General features: G+C 41.8%; 8 non-coding genes across 8 annotated transcripts; all 8 read left to right on the top strand.

Annotated features, from left to right (window-relative positions):
- The first annotated feature begins 799 nt into the window (after positions 1 to 799).
- TRNAP-UGG (transfer RNA proline (anticodon UGG)) lies at positions 800 to 871 on the top strand. The gene has a single exon. It is a non-coding gene; the product is annotated as a tRNA-Pro (tRNA).
- A 2,659-nt stretch (positions 872 to 3,530) lies between these two features.
- On the top strand, positions 3,531 to 3,603 carry TRNAV-CAC (transfer RNA valine (anticodon CAC)). Its single transcript has one exon. It is a non-coding gene; the product is annotated as a tRNA-Val (tRNA).
- Positions 3,604 to 8,314: 4,711 nt separating this feature from the next.
- TRNAV-CAC (transfer RNA valine (anticodon CAC)) lies at positions 8,315 to 8,387 on the top strand. The gene has a single exon. It is a non-coding gene; the product is annotated as a tRNA-Val (tRNA).
- A 1,970-nt stretch (positions 8,388 to 10,357) lies between these two features.
- Positions 10,358 to 10,429, top strand: TRNAP-UGG (transfer RNA proline (anticodon UGG)). The gene has a single exon. It is a non-coding gene; the product is annotated as a tRNA-Pro (tRNA).
- A 2,659-nt stretch (positions 10,430 to 13,088) lies between these two features.
- Positions 13,089 to 13,161, top strand: TRNAV-CAC (transfer RNA valine (anticodon CAC)). The gene has a single exon. It is a non-coding gene; the product is annotated as a tRNA-Val (tRNA).
- Positions 13,162 to 17,872: 4,711 nt separating this feature from the next.
- Positions 17,873 to 17,945, top strand: TRNAV-CAC (transfer RNA valine (anticodon CAC)). The gene has a single exon. It is a non-coding gene; the product is annotated as a tRNA-Val (tRNA).
- Positions 17,946 to 19,915: 1,970 nt separating this feature from the next.
- Positions 19,916 to 19,987, top strand: TRNAP-UGG (transfer RNA proline (anticodon UGG)). The gene has a single exon. It is a non-coding gene; the product is annotated as a tRNA-Pro (tRNA).
- A 5,048-nt stretch (positions 19,988 to 25,035) lies between these two features.
- Positions 25,036 to 25,108, top strand: TRNAV-CAC (transfer RNA valine (anticodon CAC)). Its single transcript has one exon. It is a non-coding gene; the product is annotated as a tRNA-Val (tRNA).
- Positions 25,109 to 25,342: the final 234 nt, after the last annotated feature.

The following is a 25,342-nucleotide window of genomic DNA, read 5'->3' as shown; positions in this document are numbered from 1 at the left end:
TTTCTGGACAGGAAGGACCTTTGAGCAAGTGAGGAATAAGCACTGCTTTTGTTAATTTGCATAGGCAGAATAGAGACTTCTGGGAAAAGGCCGAAATTACAGTCACAGAAAATGGCTGCATCTATAGAGAACGCTAAGAAGTGTTGGCAGCTTTTCCTCTGACCCTGACCACTTTTACAAGCAATCCTATGATAGTCAGCAGGACCCACCCTAAAAAGGAAGGGGCATCCACTTGGACCCTTTCCACCTTTTCTAAATCTCGCCTGATTGAGCACTGATTGAGCAGATAAGCACATGTCATTCTCATTTCAGAAAGGTATTGGTTAGCTTGCTGCTAGCAGCTCAGTTATGTTATGATGTTAGAGGCTATGCAAGGAATGCTTTAGTCCAGCGATATGCAGTTTTTATTGCGCCTTGCCTTCACCAGGAAGATCTTTAGCTTGAATCTGTGGCCTAGGTATTCACCTTGGTATTTCTTTTGGCACAAAGTGAAGGAGTATTTGAGAGAAAATGCACAATGTGTTTCTTATGTTGTTATGAACAACTTGTTACTCTTTCTCATTAAGCTTCAGCCACTGCAGAAATATATAAATAAGGGCTGACTTCCTGTAAGACGTGTCCAAAGCTGGGACGGAATAAAAGGAGACACTTGTAAATGATAGTGCTATCGTTTGAGAAAGGGTAAGTTGAGACTGACTTTCATGCGTATTCACAGACCAAGCATCATAAAGATACCAGCATGATCTTCATTGCGGGCTTAGAGCCGGTATTAGCTTTTGAGAGGTAAGAGGATTTTGAGGGCTCGTTGGTCTAGGGGTATGATTCTCGCTTTGGGTGCGAGAGGTCCCGGGTTCAAATCCCGGACGAGCCCTTTTCTTGGTACTCTTTTCAAGTTGGTTTGAAGTTTGCGTTTCAAAACCAACATCAATTTTTTCTTTGCAGTAGTGGATAATTCTTTGCTAGAGTCTCATGCTTCAGCCCTGCCCAGTCTGAGCTAATACCAAACATCTGGTCTTGCATGGCATGTACGAGCGTTCAGCTAGGGATGTCGGGCAGGTTGCATGAAAGAAATCTAAAGCCAGAGGCCCATGGAATAGCCAGTTCGGAGCAGTTTCATTACAGAAAAATCAACTGCAGGTATCTGTTTCTGTAGTGTAGTGGTTATCAAGTTCGCCTCACACGCGAAAGGTCCCCGGTTCGAAACCGGGCTGAAACAGTTGTTATATTGTGTTGGCTACAATGTTGATAGGTGCCGTTTTGCCATGGAATTGTCCAAGCCCTGAAGATTATTTCATACAATCTCGTTCCAAGAAAGGGAATTCTCTCAAAACACTAAAGTAATCGGCGTGTGGATGTATCTGTTGGTTCTCAGACCTTGCTTTCAAAAGAGCCCTGCAATCGGTTCACTGCTCACCTAGAACAAGCATTAACATGGAGAATTGTTGGCACCAACAGGAATCTTATTTTAGTGGAGTGTTTCTGGCTTTGAGTGCAGAGGCCCTCGGCTCAATTCCAAGATGATCCTTCTCAAGGTGATGATACAAATGCATTCTCACCTTTACGTTTAATGTCAGAATCATTTATTTCCAGTTGGTGGTGTAAGAATGTTTGCAACAGTATGGCGATTTTTCCTAGCCATGCATGAATGAAAGCATATCACTCGCCTTTAGGTGTTTTTCTAATACATTGATATTTGCATCTTCCTTCCTAGCCTGCATGTTTGACTATCTTACAGGCTGCATGTAATAAGTATCACATCAGGGCCCTTCTTCTACTCAATTCACAACTGTTCTATCACGACATAGATAAGAAAGCTGCATCTGCTTTTGTTGTGTAGTGGTAATCAGGTTTACCTGACGTGTGAAAGCCCCATGCTTTGAAAGTACACAGTAACAAAGAAACCGATGACTTTTATAATAAGGTGTCATGTGTGTCTCTTACTTTGCACAAAAAGTGCCAGAGATGACTTCATTTGCAGTCACTTGAAAAGTAGGGATTCTCCAATAAATGGTAAATGGTTGAAACAAATCTGAAGAAATGCATGACATACCTGTGTGTGTGTGTGTATGCATGTATGTATATATAGGGAGAGAGAGAGCGTCAATATAAACAGACTTTATTTCAATCAAGCTGTCTTTTCTATCCTTCAGGAGCAGAATGTTCTGATCATCAGCGCTCCAGAATGTAGTGTTTTCTTGGCAAGCATCACATATTGTGATGTGTTAGCTAAAAGTTCCATATCCTAGAGACTGATATATTCCTCTGTACTTGTACCTTGGGGATTCATCAAAACCTGGCATCATAAGCAGCTTTCTACTGCCACAGACTGGACAGCGAAACAATTTAAAATATCCCAGAAAAAGAAAATAAGCATGCTTAATCAGAGCTTTCTGGACAGGAAGGACCTTTGAGCAAGTGAGGAATAAGCACTGCTTTTGTTAATTTGCATAGGCAGAATAGAGACTTCTGGGAAAAGGCCGAAATTACAGTCACAGAAAATGGCTGCATCTATAGAGAACGCTAAGAAGTGTTGGCAGCTTTTCCTCTGACCCTGGCCACTTTTACAAGCAATCCTATGATAGTCAGCAGGACCCACCCTAAAAAGGAAGGGGCATCCACTTGGACCCTTTCCACCTTTTCTAAATCTCGCCTGATCGAGCCCTGATCGAGCCGATAAGCACATGTCATTCTCATTTCAGAAAGGTATTGGTTAGCTTGCTGCTAGCAGCTCAGTTATGTTATGATGTTAGAGGCTATGCAAGGAATGCTTTAGTCCAGCGATATGCAGTTTTTATTGCGCCTTGCATTCAGCAGGAAGATCTTTAGCTTGAATCTGTGGCCTAGGTATTCACCTTGGTATTTTTTTTGGCACAAAGTGAAGGAGTATTTGAGAGAAAATGCACAATGTGTTTCTTATGTTGTTATGAACAACTTGTTACTCTTTCTCATTAAGCTTCAGCCACTGCAGAAATATATAAATAAGGGCTGACTTCCTGTAAGACGTGTCCAAAGCTGGGACGGAATAAAAGGAGACACTTGTAAATGATAGTGCTATCGTTTGAGAAAGGGTAAGTTGAGACTGACTTTCATGCGTATTCACAGACCAAGCATCATAAAGATACCAGCATGATCTTCATTGCGGGCTTAGAGCCGGTATTAGCTTTTGAGAGGTAAGAGGATTTTGAGGGCTCGTTGGTCTAGGGGTATGATTCTCGCTTTGGGTGCGAGAGGTCCCAGGTTCAAATCCCGGACGAGCCCTTTTCTTGGTACTCTTTTCAAGTTGTTTTGAAGTTTGCGTTTCAAAACCAACATCAATTTTTTCTTTGCAGTAGTGGATAATTCTTTGCTAGAGTCTCATGCTTCAGCCCTGCCCAGTCTGAGCTAATACCAAACATCTGGTCTTGCATGGCATGTACGAGCGTTCAGCTAGGGATGTCGGGCAGGTTGCATGAAAGAAATCTAAAGCCAGAGGCCCATGGAATAGCCAGTTCGGAGCAGTTTCATTACAGAAAAATCAACTGTAGGTATCTGTTTCTGTAGTGTAGTGGTTATCACGTTCGCCTCACACGCGAAAGGTCCCCGGTTCGAAACCGGGCAGAAACAGTTGTTATATTGTGTTGGCTACAATGTTGATAGGTGCCGTTTTGCCATGGAATTGTCCAAGCCCTGAAGATTATTTCATGCAATCTCGTTCCAAGAAAGGGAATTCTCTCAAAACACTAAAGTAATCGGCGTGTGGATGTATCTGTTGGTTCTCAGACCTTGCTTTCAAAAGAGCCCTGCAATCGGTTCACTGCTCACCTAGAACAAGCATTAACATGGAGAATTGTTGGCACCAATAGGAATCTTATTTTAGTGGAGTGTTTCTGGCTTTGAGTGCAGAGGCCCTCGGCTCAATTCCAAGATGATCCTTCTCAGGGTGATGATACAAATGCATTGTCACCTTTACGTTTAATGTCAGAATCATTTATTTCCAGTTGGTGGTGTAAGAATGTTTGCAACAGTATGGCGATTTTTCCTAGCCATGCATGAATGAAAGCATATCACACGCCTTTAGGTGTTTTTCTAATACATTGATATTTGCATCTTCCTTCCTAGCCTGCATGTTTGACTATCTTACAGGCTGCATGTAATAAGTATCACATCAGGGCCCTTCTTCTACTCAATTCACAACTGTTCTATCACGACATAGATAAGAAAGCTGCATCTGCTTTTGTTGTGTAGTGGTAATCAGGTTTACCTGACGTGTGAAAGCCCCATGCTTTGAAAGTACACAGTAACAAAGAAACCGATGACTTTTATAAAAAGGTGTCATGTGTGTCTCTTACTTTGCACAAAAAGTGCCAGAGATGACTTCATTTGCAGTCACTTGAAAAGTAGGGATTCTCCAATAAATGGTAAATGGTTGAAACAAATCTGAAGAAATGCATGACATACCTGTGTGTGTGTGTGTATGCATGTATGTATATATAGGGAGAGAGAGAGCGTCAATATAAACAGACTTTATTTCAATCAAGCTGTCTTTTCTATCCTTCAGGAGCAGAATGTTCTGATCATCAGCGCTCCAGAATGTAGTGTTTTCTTGGCAAGCATCACATATTGTGATGTGTTAGCTAAAAGTTCCATATCCTAGAGACTGATATATTCCTCTGTACTTGTACCTTGGGGATTCATCAAAACCTGGCATCATAAGCAGCTTTCTACTGCCACAGACTGGACAGCGAAACAATTTAAAATATCCCAGAAAAAGAAAATAAGCATGCTTAATCAGAGCTTTCTGGACAGGAAGGACATTTGAGCAAGTGAGGAATAAGCACTGCTTTTGTTAATTTGCATAGGCAGAATAGAGACTTCTGGGAAAAGGCCGAAATTACAGTCACAGAAAATGGCTGCATCTATAGAGAATGCTAAGAAGTGTTGGCAGCTTTTCCTCTGACCCTGGCCACTTTTACAAGCAATCCTATGATAGTCAGCAGGACCCACCCTAAAAAGGAAGGGGCATCCACTTGGACCCTTTCCACCTTTTCTAAATCTCGCCTGATCGAGCCTGATTGAGCACTGATTGAGCAGATAAGCACATGTCATTCTCATTTCAGAAAGGTATTGGTTAGCTTGCTGCTAGCAGCTCAGTTATGTTATGATGTTAGAGGCTATGCAAGGAATGCTTTAGTCCAGCGATATGCAGTTTTTATTGCGCCTTGCATTCAGCAGGAAGATCTTTAGCTTGAATCTGTGGCCTAGGTATTCACCTTGGTATTTCTTTTGGCACAAAGTGAAGGAGTATTTGAGAGAAAATGCACAATGTGTTTCTTATGTTGTTATGAACAACTTGTTACTCTTTCTCATTAAGCTTCAGCCACTGAAGAAATATATAAATAAGGGCTGACTTCCTGTAAGACGTGTCCAAAGCTGGGACGGAATAAAAGGAGACACTTGTAAATGATAGTGCTATCGTTTGAGAAAGGGTAAGTTGAGACTGACTTTCATGCGTATTCACAGACCAAGCATCATAAAGATACCAGCATGATCTTCATTGCGGGCTTAGAGCCGGTATTAGCTTTTGAGAGGTAAGAGGATTTTGAGGGCTCGTTGGTCTAGGGGTTTGATTCTCGCTTTGGGTGCGAGAGGTTCCAGGTTCAAATCCCGGACGAGCCCTTTTCTTGGTACTCTTTTCAAGTTGTTTTGAAGTTTGCGTTTCAAAACCAACATCAATTTTTTCTTTGCAGTAGTGGATAATTCTTTGCTAGAGTCTCATGCTTCAGCCCTGCCCAGTCTGAGCTAATACCAAACATCTGGTCTTGCATGGCATGTACGAGCGTTCAGCTAGGGATGTCGGGCAGGTTGCATGAAAGAAATCTAAAGCCAGAGGCCCATGGAATAGCCAGTTCGGAGCAGTTTCATTACAGAAAAATCAACTGTAGGTATCTGTTTCTGTAGTGTAGTGGTTATCAAGTTCGCCTCACACGTGAAAGGTCCCCGGTTCGAAACCGGGCAGAAACAGTTGTTATATTGTGTTGGCTACAATGTTGATAGGTGCCGTTTTGCCATGGAATTGTCCAAGCCCTGAAGATTATTTCATGCAATCTCGTTCCAAGAAAGGGAATTCTCTCAAAACACTAAAGTAATCGGCGTGTGGATGTATCTGTTGGTTCTCAGACCTTGCTTTCAAAAGAGCCCTGCAATCGGTTCACTGCTCACCTAGAACAAGCATTAACATGGAGAATTGTTGGCACCAACAGGAATCTTATTTTAGTGGAGTGTTTCTGGCTTTGAGTGCAGAGGCCCTCGGCTCAATTCCAAGATGATCCTTCTCAGGGTGATGATACAAATGCATTGTCACCTTTACGTTTAATGTCAGAATCATTTATTTCCAGTTGGTGGTGTAAGAATGTTTGCAACAGTATGGCGATTTTTCCTAGCCATGCATGAATGAAAGCATATCACTCGCCTTTAGGTGTTTTTCTAATACATTGATATTTGCATCTTCCTTCCTAGCCTGCATGTTTGACTATCTTACAGGCTGCATGTAATAAGTATCACATCAGGGCCCTTCTTCTACTCAATTCACAACTGTTCTATCACGACATAGATAAGAAAGCTGCATCTGCTTTTGTTGTGTAGTGGTAATCAGGTTTACCTGACGTGTGAAAGCCCCATGCTTTGAAAGTACACAGTAACAAAGAAACCGATGACTTTTATAAAAAGGTGTCATGTGTGTCTCTTACTTTGCACAAAAAGTGCCAGAGATGACTTCATTTGCAGTCACTTGAAAAGTAGGGATTCTCCAATAAATGGTAAATGGTTGAAACAAATCTGAAGAAATGCATGACATACCTGTGTGTGTGTGTGTATGCATGTATGTATATATAGGGAGAGAGAGAGCGTCAATATAAACAGACTTTATTTCAATCAAGCTGTCTTTTCTATCCTTCAGGAGCAGAATGTTCTGATCATCAGCGCTCCAGAATGTAGTGTTTTCTTGGCAAGCATCACATATTGTGATGTGTTAGCTAAAAGTTCCATATCCTAGAGACTGATATATTCCTCTGTACTTGTACCTTGGGGATTCATCAAAACCTGGCATCATAAGCAGCTTTCTACTGCCACAGACTGGACAGCGAAACAATTTAAAATATCCCAGAAAAAGAAAATAAGCATGCTTAATCAGAGCTTTCTGGACAGGAAGGACATTTGAGCAAGTGAGGAATAAGCACCGCTTTTGTTAATTTGCATAGGCAGAATAGAGACTTCTGGGAAAAGGCCGAAATTACAGTCACAGAAAATGGCTGCATCTATAGAGAACGCTAAGAAGTGTTGGCAGCTTTTCCTCTGACCCTGGCCACTTTTACAAGCAATCCTATGATAGTCAGCAGGACCCACCCTAAAAAGGAAGGGGCATCCACTTGGACCCTTTCCACCTTTTCTAAATCTCGCCTGATCGAGCACTGATTGAGCAGATAAGCACATGTAATTCTCATTTCAGAAAGGTATTGGTTAGCTTGCTGCTAGCAGCTCAGTTATGTTATGATGTTAGAGGCTATGCAAGGAATGCTTTAGTCCAGCGATATGCAGTTTTTATTGCGCCTTGCATTCAGCAGGAAGATCTTTAGCTTGAATCTGTGGCCTAGGTATTCACCTTGGTATTTCTTTTGGCACAAAGTGAAGGAGTATTTGAGAGAAAATGCACAATGTGTTTCTTATGCTGTTATGAACAACTTGTTACTCTTTCTCATTAAGCTTCAGCCACTGCAGAAATATATAAATAAGGGCTGACTTCCTGTAAGACGTGTCCAAAGCTGGGACGGAATAAAAGGAGACACTTGTAAATGATAGTGCTATCGTTTGAGAAAGGGTAAGTTGAGACTGACTTTCATGCGTATTCACAGACCAAGCATCATAAAGATACCAGCATGATCTTCATTGCGGGCTTAGAGCCGTTATTAGCTTTTGAGAGGTAAGAGGATTTTGAGGGCTCGTTGGTCTAGGGGTATGATTCTCGCTTTGGGTGCGAGAGGTCCTGGGTTCAAATCCCGGACGAGCCCTTTTCTTGGTACTCTTTTCAAGTTGTTTTGAAGTTTGCGTTTCAAAACCAACATCAATTTTTTCTTTGCAGTAGTGGATAATTCTTTGCTAGAGTCTCATGCTTCAGCCCTGCCCAGTCTGAGCTAATACCAAACATCTGGTCTTGCATGGCATGTACGAGCGTTCAGCTAGGGATGTCGGGCAGGTTGCATGAAAGAAATCTAAAGCCAGAGGCCCATGGAATAGCCAGTTCGGAGCAGTTTCATTACAGAAAAATCAACTGTAGGTATCTGTTTCTGTAGTGTAGTGGTTATCACGTTCGCCTCACACGCGAAAGGTCCCCGGTTCGAAACCGGGCAGAAACAGTTGTTATATTGTGTTGGCTACAATGTTGATAGGTGCCGTTTTGCCATGGAATTGTCCAAGCCCTGAAGATTATTTCATGCAATCTCGTTCCAAGAAAGGGAATTCTCTCAAAACACTAAAGTAATCGGCGTGTGGATGTATCTGTTGGTTCTCAGACCTTGCTTTCAAAAGAGCCCTGCAATCGGTTCACTGCTCACCTAGAACAAGCATTAACATGGAGAATTGTTGGCACCAACAGGAATCTTATTTTAGTGGAGTGTTTCTGGCTTTGAGTGCAGAGGCCCTCGGCTCAATTCCAAGATGATCCTTCTCAAGGTGATGATACAAATGCATTGTCACCTTTACGTTTAATGTCAGAATCATTTATTTCCAGTTGGTGGTGTAAGAATGTTTGCAACAGTATGGCGATTTTTCCTAGCCATGCATGAATGAAAGCATATCACTCGCCTTTAGGTGTTTTTCTAATACATTGATATTTGCATCTTCCTTCCTAGCCTGCATGTTTGACTATCTTACAGGCTGCATGTAATAAGTATCACATCAGGGCCCTTCTTCTACTCAATTCACAACTGTTCTATCACGACATAGATAAGAAAGCTGCATCTGCTTTTGTTGTGTAGTGGTAATCAGGTTTACCTGACGTGTGAAAGCCCCATGCTTTGAAAGTACACAGTAACAAAGAAACCGATGACTTTTATAAAAAGGTGTCATGTGCGTCTCTTACTTTGCACAAAAAGTGCCAGAGATGACTTCATTTGCAGTCACTTGAAAAGTAGGGATTCTCCAATAAATGGTAAATGGTTGAAACAAATCTGAAGAAATGCATGACATACCTGTGTGTGTGTGTGTACGCATGTATGTATATATAGGGAGAGAGAGAGCGTCAATATAAACAGACTTTATTTCAATCAAGCTGTCTTTTCTATCCTTCAGGAGCAGAATGTTCTGATCATCAGCGCTCCATAATGTAGTGTTTTCTTGGCAAGCATCACATATTGTGATGTGTTAGCTAAAAGTTCCATATCCTAGAGACTGATATATTCCTCTGTACTTGTACCTTGGGGATTCATCAAAACCTGGCATCATAAGCAGCTTTCTACTGCCACAGACTGGACAGCGAAACAATTTAAAATATCCCAGAAAAAGAAAATAAGCATGCTTAATCAGAGCTTTCTGGACAGGAAGGACCTTTGAGCAAGTGAGGAATAAGCACTGCTTTTGTTAATTTGCATAGGCAGAATAGAGACTTCTGGGAAAAGGCCGAAATTACAGTCACAGAAAATGGCTGCATCTATAGAGAACGCTAAGAAGTGTTGGCAGCTTTTCCTCTGACCCTGACCACTTTTACAAGCAATCCTATGATAGTCAGCAGGACCCACCCTAAAAAGGAAGGGGCATCCACTTGGACCCTTTCCACCTTTTCTAAATCTCGCCTGATTGAGCACTGATTGAGCAGATAAGCACATGTCATTCTCATTTCAGAAAGGTATTGGTTAGCTTGCTGCTAGCAGCTCAGTTATGTTATGATGTTAGAGGCTATGCAAGGAATGCTTTAGTCCAGCGATATGCAGTTTTTATTGCGCCTTGCCTTCACCAGGAAGATCTTTAGCTTGAATCTGTGGCCTAGGTATTCACCTTGGTATTTCTTTTGGCACAAAGTGAAGGAGTATTTGAGAGAAAATGCACAATGTGTTTCTTATGTTGTTATGAACAACTTGTTACTCTTTCTCATTAAGCTTCAGCCACTGCAGAAATATATAAATAAGGGCTGACTTCCTGTAAGACGTGTCCAAAGCTGGGACGGAATAAAAGGAGACACTTGTAAATGATAGTGCTATCGTTTGAGAAAGGGTAAGTTGAGACTGACTTTCATGCGTATTCACAGACCAAGCATCATAAAGATACCAGCATGATCTTCATTGCGGGCTTAGAGCCGGTATTAGCTTTTGAGAGGTAAGAGGATTTTGAGGGCTCGTTGGTCTAGGGGTATGATTCTCGCTTTGGGTGCGAGAGGTCCCGGGTTCAAATCCCGGACGAGCCCTTTTCTTGGTACTCTTTTCAAGTTGGTTTGAAGTTTGCGTTTCAAAACCAACATCAATTTTTTCTTTGCAGTAGTGGATAATTCTTTGCTAGAGTCTCATGCTTCAGCCCTGCCCAGTCTGAGCTAATACCAAACATCTGGTCTTGCATGGCATGTACGAGCGTTCAGCTAGGGATGTCGGGCAGGTTGCATGAAAGAAATCTAAAGCCAGAGGCCCATGGAATAGCCAGTTCGGAGCAGTTTCATTACAGAAAAATCAACTGCAGGTATCTGTTTCTGTAGTGTAGTGGTTATCAAGTTCGCCTCACACGCGAAAGGTCCCCGGTTCGAAACCGGGCTGAAACAGTTGTTATATTGTGTTGGCTACAATGTTGATAGGTGCCGTTTTGCCATGGAATTGTCCAAGCCCTGAAGATTATTTCATACAATCTCGTTCCAAGAAAGGGAATTCTCTCAAAACACTAAAGTAATCGGCGTGTGGATGTATCTGTTGGTTCTCAGACCTTGCTTTCAAAAGAGCCCTGCAATCGGTTCACTGCTCACCTAGAACAAGCATTAACATGGAGAATTGTTGGCACCAACAGGAATCTTATTTTAGTGGAGTGTTTCTGGCTTTGAGTGCAGAGGCCCTCGGCTCAATTCCAAGATGATCCTTCTCAAGGTGATGATACAAATGCATTCTCACCTTTACGTTTAATGTCAGAATCATTTATTTCCAGTTGGTGGTGTAAGAATGTTTGCAACAGTATGGCGATTTTTCCTAGCCATGCATGAATGAAAGCATATCACTCGCCTTTAGGTGTTTTTCTAATACATTGATATTTGCATCTTCCTTCCTAGCCTGCATGTTTGACTATCTTACAGGCTGCATGTAATAAGTATCACATCAGGGCCCTTCTTCTACTCAATTCACAACTGTTCTATCACGACATAGATAAGAAAGCTGCATCTGCTTTTGTTGTGTAGTGGTAATCAGGTTTACCTGACGTGTGAAAGCCCCATGCTTTGAAAGTACACAGTAACAAAGAAACCGATGACTTTTATAATAAGGTGTCATGTGTGTCTCTTACTTTGCACAAAAAGTGCCAGAGATGACTTCATTTGCAGTCACTTGAAAAGTAGGGATTCTCCAATAAATGGTAAATGGTTGAAACAAATCTGAAGAAATGCATGACATACCTGTGTGTGTGTGTGTATGCATGTATGTATATATAGGGAGAGAGAGAGCGTCAATATAAACAGACTTTATTTCAATCAAGCTGTCTTTTCTATCCTTCAGGAGCAGAATGTTCTGATCATCAGCGCTCCAGAATGTAGTGTTTTCTTGGCAAGCATCACATATTGTGATGTGTTAGCTAAAAGTTCCATATCCTAGAGACTGATATATTCCTCTGTACTTGTACCTTGGGGATTCATCAAAACCTGGCATCATAAGCAGCTTTCTACTGCCACAGACTGGACAGCGAAACAATTTAAAATATCCCAGAAAAAGAAAATAAGCATGCTTAATCAGAGCTTTCTGGACAGGAAGGACCTTTGAGCAAGTGAGGAATAAGCACTGCTTTTGTTAATTTGCATAGGCAGAATAGAGACTTCTGGGAAAAGGCCGAAATTACAGTCACAGAAAATGGCTGCATCTATAGAGAACGCTAAGAAGTGTTGGCAGCTTTTCCTCTGACCCTGGCCACTTTTACAAGCAATCCTATGATAGTCAGCAGGACCCACCCTAAAAAGGAAGGGGCATCCACTTGGACCCTTTCCACCTTTTCTAAATCTCGCCTGATCGAGCCCTGATCGAGCCGATAAGCACATGTCATTCTCATTTCAGAAAGGTATTGGTTAGCTTGCTGCTAGCAGCTCAGTTATGTTATGATGTTAGAGGCTATGCAAGGAATGCTTTAGTCCAGCGATATGCAGTTTTTATTGCGCCTTGCATTCAGCAGGAAGATCTTTAGCTTGAATCTGTGGCCTAGGTATTCACCTTGGTATTTTTTTTGGCACAAAGTGAAGGAGTATTTGAGAGAAAATGCACAATGTGTTTCTTATGTTGTTATGAACAACTTGTTACTCTTTCTCATTAAGCTTCAGCCACTGCAGAAATATATAAATAAGGGCTGACTTCCTGTAAGACGTGTCCAAAGCTGGGACGGAATAAAAGGAGACACTTGTAAATGATAGTGCTATCGTTTGAGAAAGGGTAAGTTGAGACTGACTTTCATGCGTATTCACAGACCAAGCATCATAAAGATACCAGCATGATCTTCATTGCGGGCTTAGAGCCGGTATTAGCTTTTGAGAGGTAAGAGGATTTTGAGGGCTCGTTGGTCTAGGGGTATGATTCTCGCTTTGGGTGCGAGAGGTCCCAGGTTCAAATCCCGGACGAGCCCTTTTCTTGGTACTCTTTTCAAGTTGTTTTGAAGTTTGCGTTTCAAAACCAACATCAATTTTTTCTTTGCAGTAGTGGATAATTCTTTGCTAGAGTCTCATGCTTCAGCCCTGCCCAGTCTGAGCTAATACCAAACATCTGGTCTTGCATGGCATGTACGAGCGTTCAGCTAGGGATGTCGGGCAGGTTGCATGAAAGAAATCTAAAGCCAGAGGCCCATGGAATAGCCAGTTCGGAGCAGTTTCATTACAGAAAAATCAACTGTAGGTATCTGTTTCTGTAGTGTAGTGGTTATCACGTTCGCCTCACACGCGAAAGGTCCCCGGTTCGAAACCGGGCAGAAACAGTTGTTATATTGTGTTGGCTACAATGTTGATAGGTGCCGTTTTGCCATGGAATTGTCCAAGCCCTGAAGATTATTTCATGCAATCTCGTTCCAAGAAAGGGAATTCTCTCAAAACACTAAAGTAATCGGCGTGTGGATGTATCTGTTGGTTCTCAGACCTTGCTTTCAAAAGAGCCCTGCAATCGGTTCACTGCTCACCTAGAACAAGCATTAACATGGAGAATTGTTGGCACCAACAGGAATCTTATTTTAGTGGAGTGTTTCTGGCTTTGAGTGCAGAGGCCCTCGGCTCAATTCCAAGATGATCCTTCTCAGGGTGATGATACAAATGCATTGTCACCTTTACGTTTAATGTCAGAATCATTTATTTCCAGTTGGTGGTGTAAGAATGTTTGCAACAGTATGGCGATTTTTCCTAGCCATGCATGAATGAAAGCATATCACACGCCTTTAGGTGTTTTTCTAATACATTGATATTTGCATCTTCCTTCCTAGCCTGCATGTTTGACTATCTTACAGGCTGCATGTAATAAGTATCACATCAGGGCCCTTCTTCTACTCAATTCACAACTGTTCTATCACGACATAGATAAGAAAGCTGCATCTGCTTTTGTTGTGTAGTGGTAATCAGGTTTACCTGACGTGTGAAAGCCCCATGCTTTGAAAGTACACAGTAACAAAGAAACCGATGACTTTTATAAAAAGGTGTCATGTGTGTCTCTTACTTTGCACAAAAAGTGCCAGAGATGACTTCATTTGCAGTCACTTGAAAAGTAGGGATTCTCCAATAAATGGTAAATGGTTGAAACAAATCTGAAGAAATGCATGACATACCTGTGTGTGTGTGTGTATGCATGTATGTATATATAGGGAGAGAGAGAGCGTCAATATAAACAGACTTTATTTCAATCAAGCTGTCTTTTCTATCCTTCAGGAGCAGAATGTTCTGATCATCAGCGCTCCAGAATGTAGTGTTTTCTTGGCAAGCATCACATATTGTGATGTGTTAGCTAAAAGTTCCATATCCTAGAGACTGATATATTCCTCTGTACTTGTACCTTGGGGATTCATCAAAACCTGGCATCATAAGCAGCTTTCTACTGCCACAGACTGGACAGCGAAACAATTTAAAATATCCCAGAAAAAGAAAATAAGCATGCTTAATCAGAGCTTTCTGGACAGGAAGGACATTTGAGCAAGTGAGGAATAAGCACTGCTTTTGTTAATTTGCATAGGCAGAATAGAGACTTCTGGGAAAAGGCCGAAATTACAGTCACAGAAAATGGCTGCATCTATAGAGAATGCTAAGAAGTGTTGGCAGCTTTTCCTCTGACCCTGGCCACTTTTACAAGCAATCCTATGATAGTCAGCAGGACCCACCCTAAAAAGGAAGGGGCATCCACTTGGACCCTTTCCACCTTTTCTAAATCTCGCCTGATCGAGCCTGATTGAGCACTGATTGAGCAGATAAGCACATGTCATTCTCATTTCAGAAAGGTATTGGTTAGCTTGCTGCTAGCAGCTCAGTTATGTTATGATGTTAGAGGCTATGCAAGGAATGCTTTAGTCCAGCGATATGCAGTTTTTATTGCGCCTTGCATTCAGCAGGAAGATCTTTAGCTTGAATCTGTGGCCTAGGTATTCACCTTGGTATTTCTTTTGGCACAAAGTGAAGGAGTATTTGAGAGAAAATGCACAATGTGTTTCTTATGTTGTTATGAACAACTTGTTACTCTTTCTCATTAAGCTTCAGCCACTGAAGAAATATATAAATAAGGGCTGACTTCCTGTAAGACGTGTCCAAAGCTGGGACGGAATAAAAGGAGACACTTGTAAATGATAGTGCTATCGTTTGAGAAAGGGTAAGTTGAGACTGACTTTCATGCGTATTCACAGACCAAGCATCATAAAGATACCAGCATGATCTTCATTGCGGGCTTAGAGCCGGTATTAGCTTTTGAGAGGTAAGAGGATTTTGAGGGCTCGTTGGTCTAGGGGTATGATTCTCGCTTTGGGTGCGAGAGGTTCCAGGTTCAAATCCCGGACGAGCCCTTTTCTTGGTACTCTTTTCAAGTTGTTTTGAAGTTTGCGTTTCAAAACCAACATCAATTTTTTCTTTGCAGTAGTGGATAATTCTTTGCTAGAGTCTCATGCTTCAGCCCTGCCCAGTCTGAGCTAATACCAAACATCTGGTCTTGCATGGCATGTACGAGCGTTCAGCTAGGGATGTCGGGCAGGTTGCATGAAAGAAATCTAAAGCCAGAGGCCCATGGAATAGCCAGTTCGGAGCAGTTTCATTACAGAAAAATCAACTGTAGGTATCTGTTTCTGTAGTGTAGTGGTTATCAAGTTCGCCTCACACGCGAAAGGTCCCCGGTTCGAAACCGGGCAGAAACAGTTGTTATATTGTGTTGGCTACAATGTTGATAGGTGCCGTTTTGCCGTGGAATTGTCCAAGCCCTGAAGATTATTTCATGCAATCTCGTTCCAAGAAAGGGAATTCTCTCAAAATACTAAAGTAATCGGCGTGTGGATGTATCTGTTGGTTCTCAGACCTTGCTTTCAAAAGAGCCCTGCAATCGGTTCACTGCTCACCTAGAACAAGCATTAACATGGAGAATTGTTGGCACCAACAGGAATCTTATTTTAGTGGAGTGTTTCTGGCTTTGAGTGCAGAGGCCCTCGGCTCAATTCCAAGATGATCCTTCTCAGGGTGATGATACAAATGCATTGTCACCTTTACGTTTAATGTCAGAATCATTTATTTCCAGTTGGTGGTGTAAGAATGTTTGCAACAGTATGGCGATTTTTCCTAGCCATGCATGAATGAAAGCATATCACTCGCCTTTAGGTGTTTTTCTAATACATTGATATTTGCATCTTCCTTCCTAGCCTGCATGTTTGACTATCTTACAGGCTGCATGTAATAAGTATCACATCAGGGCCCTTCTTCTACTCAATTCACAACTGTTCTATCACGACATAGATAAGAAAGCTGCATCTGCTTTTGTTGTGTAGTGGTAATCAGGTTTACCTGACGTGTGAAAGCCCCATGCTTTGAAAGTACACAGTAACAAAGAAACCGATGACTTTTATAAAAAGGTGTCATGTGTGTCTCTTACTTTGCACAAAAAGTGCCAGAGATGACTTCATTTGCAGTCACTTGAAAAGTAGGGATTCTCCAATAAATGGTAAATGGTTGAAACAAATCTGAAGAAATGCATGACATACCTGTGTGTGTGTGTGTATGCATGTATGTATATATAGGGAGAGAGAGAGCGTCAATATAAACAGACTTTATTTCAATCAAGCTGTCTTTTCTATCCTTCAGGAGCAGAATGTTCTGATCATCAGCGCTCCAGAATGTAGTGTTTTCTTGGCAAGCATCACATATTGTGATGTGTTAGCTAAAAGTTCCATATCCTAGAGACTGATATATTCCTCTGTACTTGTACCTTGGGGATTCATCAAAACCTGGCATCATAAGCAGCTTTCTACTGCCACAGACTGGACAGCGAAACAATTTAAAATATCCCAGAAAAAGAAAATAAGCATGCTTAATCAGAGCTTTCTGGACAGGAAGGACATTTGAGCAAGTGAGGAATAAGCACTGCTTTTGTTAATTTGCATAGGCAGAATAGAGACTTCTGGGAAAAGGCCGAAATTACAGTCACAGAAAATGGCTGCATCTATAGAGAACGCTAAGAAGTGTTGGCAGCTTTTCCTCTGACCCTGGCCACTTTTACAAGCAATCCTATGATAGTCAGCAGGACCCACCCTAAAAAGGAAGGGGCATCCACTTGGACCCTTTCCACCTTTTCTAAATCTCGCCTGATCGAGCACTGATTGAGCAGATAAGCACATGTAATTCTCATTTCAGAAAGGTATTGGTTAGCTTGCTGCTAGCAGCTCAGTTATGTTATGATGTTAGAGGCTATGCAAGGAATGCTTTAGTCCAGCGATATGCAGTTTTTATTGCGCCTTGCATTCAGCAGGAAGATCTTTAGCTTGAATCTGTGGCCTAGGTATTCACCTTGGTATTTCTTTTGGCACAAAGTGAAGGAGTATTTGAGAGAAAATGCACAATGTGTTTCTTATGCTGTTATGAACAACTTGTTACTCTTTCTCATTAAGCTTCAGCCACTGCAGAAATATATAAATAAGGGCTGACTTCCTGTAAGACGTGTCCAAAGCTGGGACGGAATAAAAGGAGACACTTGTAAATGATAGTGCTATCGTTTGAGAAAGGGTAAGTTGAGACTGACTTTCATGCGTATTCACAGACCAAGCATCATAAAGATACCAGCATGATCTTCATTGCGGGCTTAGAGCCGTTATTAGCTTTTGAGAGGTAAGAGGATTTTGAGGGCTCGTTGGTCTAGGGGTATGATTCTCGCTTTGGGTGCGAGAGGTCCTGGGTTCAAATCCCGGACGAGCCCTTTTCTTGGTACTCTTTTCAAGTTGTTTTGAAGTTTGCGTTTCAAAACCAACATCAATTTTTTCTTTGCAGTAGTGGATAATTCTTTGCTAGAGTCTCATGCTTCAGCCCTGCCCAGTCTGAGCTAATACCAAACATCTGGTCTTGCATGGCATGTACGAGCGTTCAGCTAGGGATGTCGGGCAGGTTGCATGAAAGAAATCTAAAGCCAGAGGCCCATGGAATAGCCAGTTCGGAGCAGTTTCATTACAGAAAAATCAACTGTAGGTATCTGTTTCTGTAGTGTAGTGGTTATCACGTTCGCCTCACACGCGAAAGGTCCCCGGTTCGAAACCGGGCAGAAACAGTTGTTATATTGTGTTGGCTACAATGTTGATAGGTGCCGTTTTGCCATGGAATTGTCCAAGCCCTGAAGATTATTTCATGCAATCTCGTTCCAAGAAAGGGAATTCTCTCAAAACACTAAAGTAATCGGCGTGTGGATGTATCTGTTGGTTCTCAGACCTTGCTTTCAAAAGAGCCCTGCAATCGGTTCACTGCTCACCTAGAACAAGCATTAACATGGAGAATTGTTGGCACCAACAGGAATCTTATTTTAGTGGAGTGTTTCTGGCTTTGAGTGCAGAGGCCCTCGGCTCAATTCCAAGATGATCCTTCTCAAGGTGATGATACAAATGCATTGTCACCTTTACGTTTAATGTCAGAATCATTTATTTCCAGTTGGTGGTGTAAGAATGTTTGCAACAGTATGGCGATTTTTCCTAGCCATGCATGAATGAAAGCATATCACTCGCCTTTAGGTGTTTTTCTAATACATTGATATTTGCATCTTCCTTCCTAGCCTGCATGTTTGACTATCTTACAGGCTGCATGTAATAAGTATCACATCAGGGCCCTTCTTCTACTCAATTCACAACTGTTCTATCACGACATAGATAAGAAAGCTGCATCTGCTTTTGTTGTGTAGTGGTAATCAGGTTTACCTGACGTGTGAAAGCCCCATGCTTTGAAAGTACACAGTAACAAAGAAACCGATGACTTTTATAAAAAGGTGTCATGTGCGTCTCTTACTTTGCACAAAAAGTGCCAGAGATGACTTCATTTGCAGTCACTTGAAAAGTAGGGATTCTCCAATAAATGGTAAATGGTTGAAACAAATCTGAAGAAATGCATGACATACCTGTGTGTGTGTGTGTACGCATGTATGTATATATAGGGAGAGAGAGAGCGTCAATATAAACAGACTTTATTTCAATCAAGCTGTCTTTTCTATCCTTCAGGAGCAGAATGTTCTGATCATCAGCGCTCCAGAATGTAGTGTTTTCTTGGCAAGCATCACATATTGTGATGTGTTAGCTAAAAGTTCCATATCCTAGAGACTGATATATTCCTCTGTACTTGTACCTTGGGGATTCATCAAAACCTGGCATCATAAGCAGCTTTCTACTGCCACAGACTGGACAGCGAAACAATTTAAAATATCCCAGAAAAAGAAAATAAGCATGCTTAATCAGAGCTTTCTGGACAGGAAGGACCTTTGAGCAAGTGAGGAATAAGCACTGCTTTTGTTAATTTGCATAGGCAGAATAGAGACTTCTGGGAAAAGGCCGAAATTACAGTCACAGAAAATGGCTGCATCTATAGAGAACGCTAAGAAGTGTTGGCAGGTTTTCCTCTGACCCTGACCACTTTTACAAGCAATCCTATGATAGTCAGCAGGACCCACCCTAAAAAGGAAGGGGCATCCACTTGGACCCTTTCCACCTTTTCTAAATCTCGCCTGATTGAGCACTGATTGAGCAGATAAGCACATGTCATTCTCATTTCAGAAAGGTATTGGTTAGCTTGCTGCTAGCAGCTCAGTTATGTTATGATGTTAGAGGCTATGCAAGGAATGCTTTAGTCCAGCGATATGCAGTTTTTATTGCGCCTTGCCTTCACCAGGAAGATCTTTAGCTTGAATCTGTGGCCTAGGTATTCACCTTGGTATTTCTTTTGGCACAAAGTGAAGGAGTATTTGAGAGAAAATGCACAATGTGTTTCTTATGTTGTTATGAACAACTTGTTACTCTTTCTCATTAAGCTTCAGCCACTGCAGAAATATATAAATAAGGGCTGACTTCCTGTAAGACGTGTCCAAAGCTGGGACGGAATAAAAGGAGACACTTGTAAATGATAGTGCTATCGTTTGAGAAAGGGTAAGTTGAGACTGACTTTCATGCGTATTCACAGACCAAGCATCATAAAGATACCAGCATGATCTTCATTGCGGGCTTAGAGCCGGTATTAGCTTTTGAGAGGTAAGAGGATTTTGAGGGCTCGTTGGTCTAGGGGTATGATTCTCGCTTTGGGTGCGAGAGGTCCCGGGTTCAAATCCCGGACGAGCCCTTTTCTTGGTACTCTTTTCAAGTTGGTTTGAAGTTTGCGTTTCAAAACCAACATCAATTTTTTCTTTGCAGTAGTGGATAATTCTTTGCTAGAGTCTCATGCTTCAGCCCTGCCCAGTCTGAGCTAATACCAAACATCTGGTCTTGCATGGCATGTACGAGCGTTCAGCTAGGGATGTCGGGCAGGTTGCATGAAAGAAATCTAAAGCCAGAGGCCCATGGAATAGCCAGTTAGGAGCAGTTTCATTACAGAAAAATCAACTGCAGGTATCTGTTTCTGTAGTGTAGTGGTTATCAAGTTCGCCTCACACGCGAAAGGTCCCCGGTTCGAAACCGGGCTGAAACAGTTGTTATATTGTGTTGGCTACAATGTTGATAGGTGCCGTTTTGCCATGGAATTGTCCAAGCCCTGAAGATTATTTCATACAATCTCGTTCCAAGAAAGGGAATTCTCTCAAAACACTAAAGTAATCGGCGTGTGGATGTATCTGTTGGTTCTCAGACCTTGCTTTCAAAAGAGCCCTGCAATCGGTTCACTGCTCACCTAGAACAAGCATTAACATGGAGAATTGTTGGCACCAACAGGAATCTTATTTTAGTGGAGTGTTTCTGGCTTTGAGTGCAGAGGCCCTCGGCTCAATTCCAAGATGATCCTTCTCAAGGTGATGATACAAATGCATTCTCACCTTTACGTTTAATGTCAGAATCATTTATTTCCAGTTGGTGGTGTAAGAATGTTTGCAACAGTATGGCGATTTTTCCTAGCCATGCATGAATGAAAGCATATCACTCGCCTTTAGGTGTTTTTCTAATACATTGATATTTGCATCTTCCTTCCTAGCCTGCATGTTTGACTATCTTACAGGCTGCATGTAATAAGTATCACATCAGGGCCCTTCTTCTACTCAATTCACAACTGTTCTATCACGACATAGATAAGAAAGCTGCATCTGCTTTTGTTGTGTAGTGGTAATCAGGTTTACCTGACGTGTGAAAGCCCCATGCTTTGAAAGTACACAGTAACAAAGAAACCGATGACTTTTATAATAAGGTGTCATGTGTGTCTCTTACTTTGCACAAAAAGTGCCAGAGATGACTTCATTTGCAGTCACTTGAAAAGTAGGGATTCTCCAATAAATGGTAAATAGTTGAAACAAATCTGAAGAAATGCATGACATACCTGTGTGTGTGTGTGTGTATGCATGTATGTATATATAGGGAGAGAGAGAGCGTCAATATAAACAGACTTTATTTCAATCAAGCTGTCTTTTCTATCCTTCAGGAGCAGAATGTTCTGATCATCAGCGCTCCAGAATGTAGTGTTTTCTTGGCAAGCATCACATATTGTGATGTGTTAGCTAAAAGTTCCATATCCTAGAGACTGATATATTCCTCTGTACTTGTACCTTGGGGATTCATCAAAACCTGGCATCATAAGCAGCTTTCTACTGCCACAGACTGGACAGCGAAACAATTTAAAATATCCCAGAAAAAGAAAATAAGCATGCTTAATCAGAGCTTTCTGGACAGGAAGGACATTTGAGCAAGTGAGGAATAAGCACTGCTTTTGTTAATTTGCATAGGCAGAATAGAGACTTCTGGGAAAAGGCCGAAATTACAGTCACAGAAAATGGCTGCATCTATAGAGAACGCTAAGAAGTGTTGGCAGCTTTTCCTCTGACCCTGGCCACTTTTACAAGCAATCCTATGATAGTCAGCAGGACCCACCCTAAAAAGGAAGGGGCATCCACTTGGACCCTTTCCACCTTTTCTAAATCTCGCCTGATCGAGCCCTGATCGAGCCGATAAGCACATGTCATTCTCATTTCAGAAAGGTATTGGTTAGCTTGCTGCTAGCAGCTCAGTTATGTTATGATGTTAGAGGCTATGCAAGGAATGCTTTAGTCCAGCGATATGCAGTTTTTATTGCGCCTTGCATTCAGCAGGAAGATCTTTAGCTTGAATCTGTGGCCTAGGTATTCACCTTGGTATTTCTTTTGGCACAAAGTGAAGGAGTATTTGAGAGAAAATGCACAATGTGTTTCTTATGTTGTTATGAACAACTTGTTACTCTTTCTCATTAAGCTTCAGCCACTGAAGAAATATATAAATAAGGGCTGACTTCCTGTAAGACGTGTCCAAAGCTGGGACGGAATAAAAGGAGACACTTGTAAATGATAGTGCTATCGTTTGAGAAAGGGTAAGTTGAGACTGACTTTCATGCGTATTCACAGACCAAGCATCATAAAGATACCAGCATGATCTTCATTGCGGGCTTAGAGCCGGTATTAGCTTTTGAGAGGTAAGAGGATTTTGAGGGCTCGTTGGTCTAGGGGTATGATTCTCGCTTTGGGTGCGAGAGGTTCCAGGTTCAAATCCCGGACGAGCCCTTTTCTTGGTACTCTTTTCAAGTTGTTTTGAAGTTTGCGTTTCAAAACCAACATCAATTTTTTCTTTGCAGTAGTGGATAATTCTTTGCTAGAGTCTCATGCTTCAGCCCTGCCCAGTCTGAGCTAATACCAAACATCTGGTCTTGCATGGCATGTACGAGCGTTCAGCTAGGGATGTCGGGCAGGTTGCATGAAAGAAATCTAAAGCCAGAGGCCCATGGAATAGCCAGTTCGGAGCAGTTTCATTACAGAAAAATCAACTGTAGGTATCTGTTTCTGTAGTGTAGTGGTTATCAAGTTCGCCTCACACGCGAAAGGTCCCCGGTTCGAAACCGGGCAGAAACAGTTGTTATATTGTGTTGGCTACAATGTTGATAGGTGCCGTTTTGCCATGGAATTGTCCAAGCCCTGAAGATTATTTCATGCAATCTCGTTCCAAGAAAGGGAATTCTCTCAAAATACTAAAGTAATCGGCGTGTGGATGTATCTGTTGGTTCTCAGACCTTGCTTTCAAAAGAGCCCTGCAATCGGTTCACTGCTCACCTAGAACAAGCATTAACATGGAGAATTGTTGGCACCAACAGGAATCTTATTTTAGTGGAGTGTTTCTGGCTTTGAGTGCAGAGGCCCTCGGCTCAATTCCAAGATGATCCTTCTCAGGGTGATGATACAAATGCATTGTCACCTTTACGTTTAATGTCAGAATCATTTATTTCCAGTTGGTGGTGTAAGAATGTTTGCAACAGTATGGCGATTTTTCCTAGCCATGCATGAATGAAAGCATATCACTCGCCTTTAGGTGTTTTTCTAATACATTGATATTTGCATCTTCCTTCCTAGCCTGCATGTTTGACTATCTTACAGGCTGCATGTAATAAGTATCACATCAGGGCCCTTCTTCTACTCAATTCACAACTGTTCTATCACGACATAGATAAGAAAGCTGCATCTGCTTTTGTTGTGTAGTGGTAATCAGGTTTACCTGACGTGTGAAAGCCCCATGCTTTGAAAGTACACAGTAACAAAGAAACCGATGACTTTTATAAAAAGGTGTCATGTGTGTCTCTTACTTTGCACAAAAAGTGCCAGAGATGACTTCATTTGCAGTCACTTGAAAAGTAGGGATTCTCCAATAAATGGTAAATGGTTGAAACAAATCTGAAGAAATGCATGACATACCTGTGTGTGTGTGTGTATGCATGTATGTATATATAGGGAGAGAGAGAGCGTCAATATAAACAGACTTTATTTCAATCAAGCTGTCTTTTCTATCCTTCAGGAGCAGAATGTTCTGATCATCAGCGCTCCAGAATGTAGTGTTTTCTTGGCAAGCATCACATATTGTGATGTGTTAGCTAAAAGTTCCATATCCTAGAGACTGATATATTCCTCTGTACTTGTACCTTGGGGATTCATCAAAACCTGGCATCATAAGCAGCTTTCTACTGCCACAGACTGGACAGCGAAACAATTTAAAATATCCCAGAAAAAGAAAATAAGCATGCTTAATCAGAGCTTTCTGGACAGGAAGGACATTTGAGCAAGTGAGGAATAAGCACTGCTTTTGTTAATTTGCATAGGCAGAATAGAGACTTCTGGGAAAAGGCCGAAATTACAGTCACAGAAAATGGCTGCATCTATAGAGAACGCTAAGAAGTGTTGGCAGCTTTTCCTCTGACCCTGGCCACTTTTACAAGCAATCCTATGATAGTCAGCAGGACCCACCCTAAAAAGGAAGGGGCATCCACTTGGACCCTTTCCACCTTTTCTAAATCTCGCCTGATCGAGCACTGATTGAGCAGATAAGCACATGTAATTCTCATTTCAGAAAGGTATTGGTTAGCTTGCTGCTAGCAGCTCAGTTATGTTATGATGTTAGAGGCTATGCAAGGAATGCTTTAGTCCAGCGATATGCAGTTTTTATTGCGCCTTGCATTCAGCAGGAAGATCTTTAGCTTGAATCTGTGGCCTAGGTATTCACCTTGGTATTTCTTTTGGCACAAAGTGAAGGAGTATTTGAGAGAAAATGCACAATGTGTTTCTTATGCTGTTATGAACAACTTGTTACTCTTTCTCATTAAGCTTCAGCCACTGCAGAAATATATAAATAAGGGCTGACTTCCTGTAAGACGTGTCCAAAGCTGGGACGGAATAAAAGGAGACACTTGTAAATGATAGTGCTATCGTTTGAGAAAGGGTAAGTTGAGACTGACTTTCATGCGTATTCACAGACCAAGCATCATAAAGATACCAGCATGATCTTCATTGCGGGCTTAGAGCCGTTATTAGCTTTTGAGAGGTAAGAGGATTTTGAGGGCTCGTTGGTCTAGGGGTATGATTCTCGCTTTGGGTGCGAGAGGTCCTGGGTTCAAATCCCGGACGAGCCCTTTTCTTGGTACTCTTTTCAAGTTGTTTTGAAGTTTGCGTTTCAAAACCAACATCAATTTTTTCTTTGCAGTAGTGGATAATTCTTTGCTAGAGTCTCATGCTTCAGCCCTGCCCAGTCTGAGCTAATACCAAACATCTGGTCTTGCATGGCATGTACGAGCGTTCAGCTAGGGATGTCGGGCAGGTTGCATGAAAGAAATCTAAAGCCAGAGGCCCATGGAATAGCCAGTTCGGAGCAGTTTCATTACAGAAAAATCAACTGTAGGTATCTGTTTCTGTAGTGTAGTGGTTATCACGTTCGCCTCACACGCGAAAGGTCCCCGGTTCGAAACCGGGCAGAAACAGTTGTTATATTGTGTTGGCTACAATGTTGATAGGTGCCGTTTTGCCATGGAATTGTCCAAGCCCTGAAGATTATTTCATGCAATCTCGTTCCAAGAAAGGGAATTCTCTCAAAACACTAAAGTAATCGGCGTGTGGATGTATCTGTTGGTTCTCAGACCTTGCTTTCAAAAGAGCCCTGCAATCGGTTCACTGCTCACCTAGAACAAGCATTAACATGGAGAATTGTTGGCACC

The sequence above is a fragment of the Triturus cristatus genome, chromosome 8 (genome assembly GCF_964204655.1).
Source record: "Triturus cristatus chromosome 8, aTriCri1.1, whole genome shotgun sequence".
Classification (NCBI taxonomy): Eukaryota; Metazoa; Chordata; class Amphibia; order Caudata; family Salamandridae; genus Triturus; species Triturus cristatus.
This window is presented reverse-complemented; position numbering and strand designations above follow the sequence as displayed.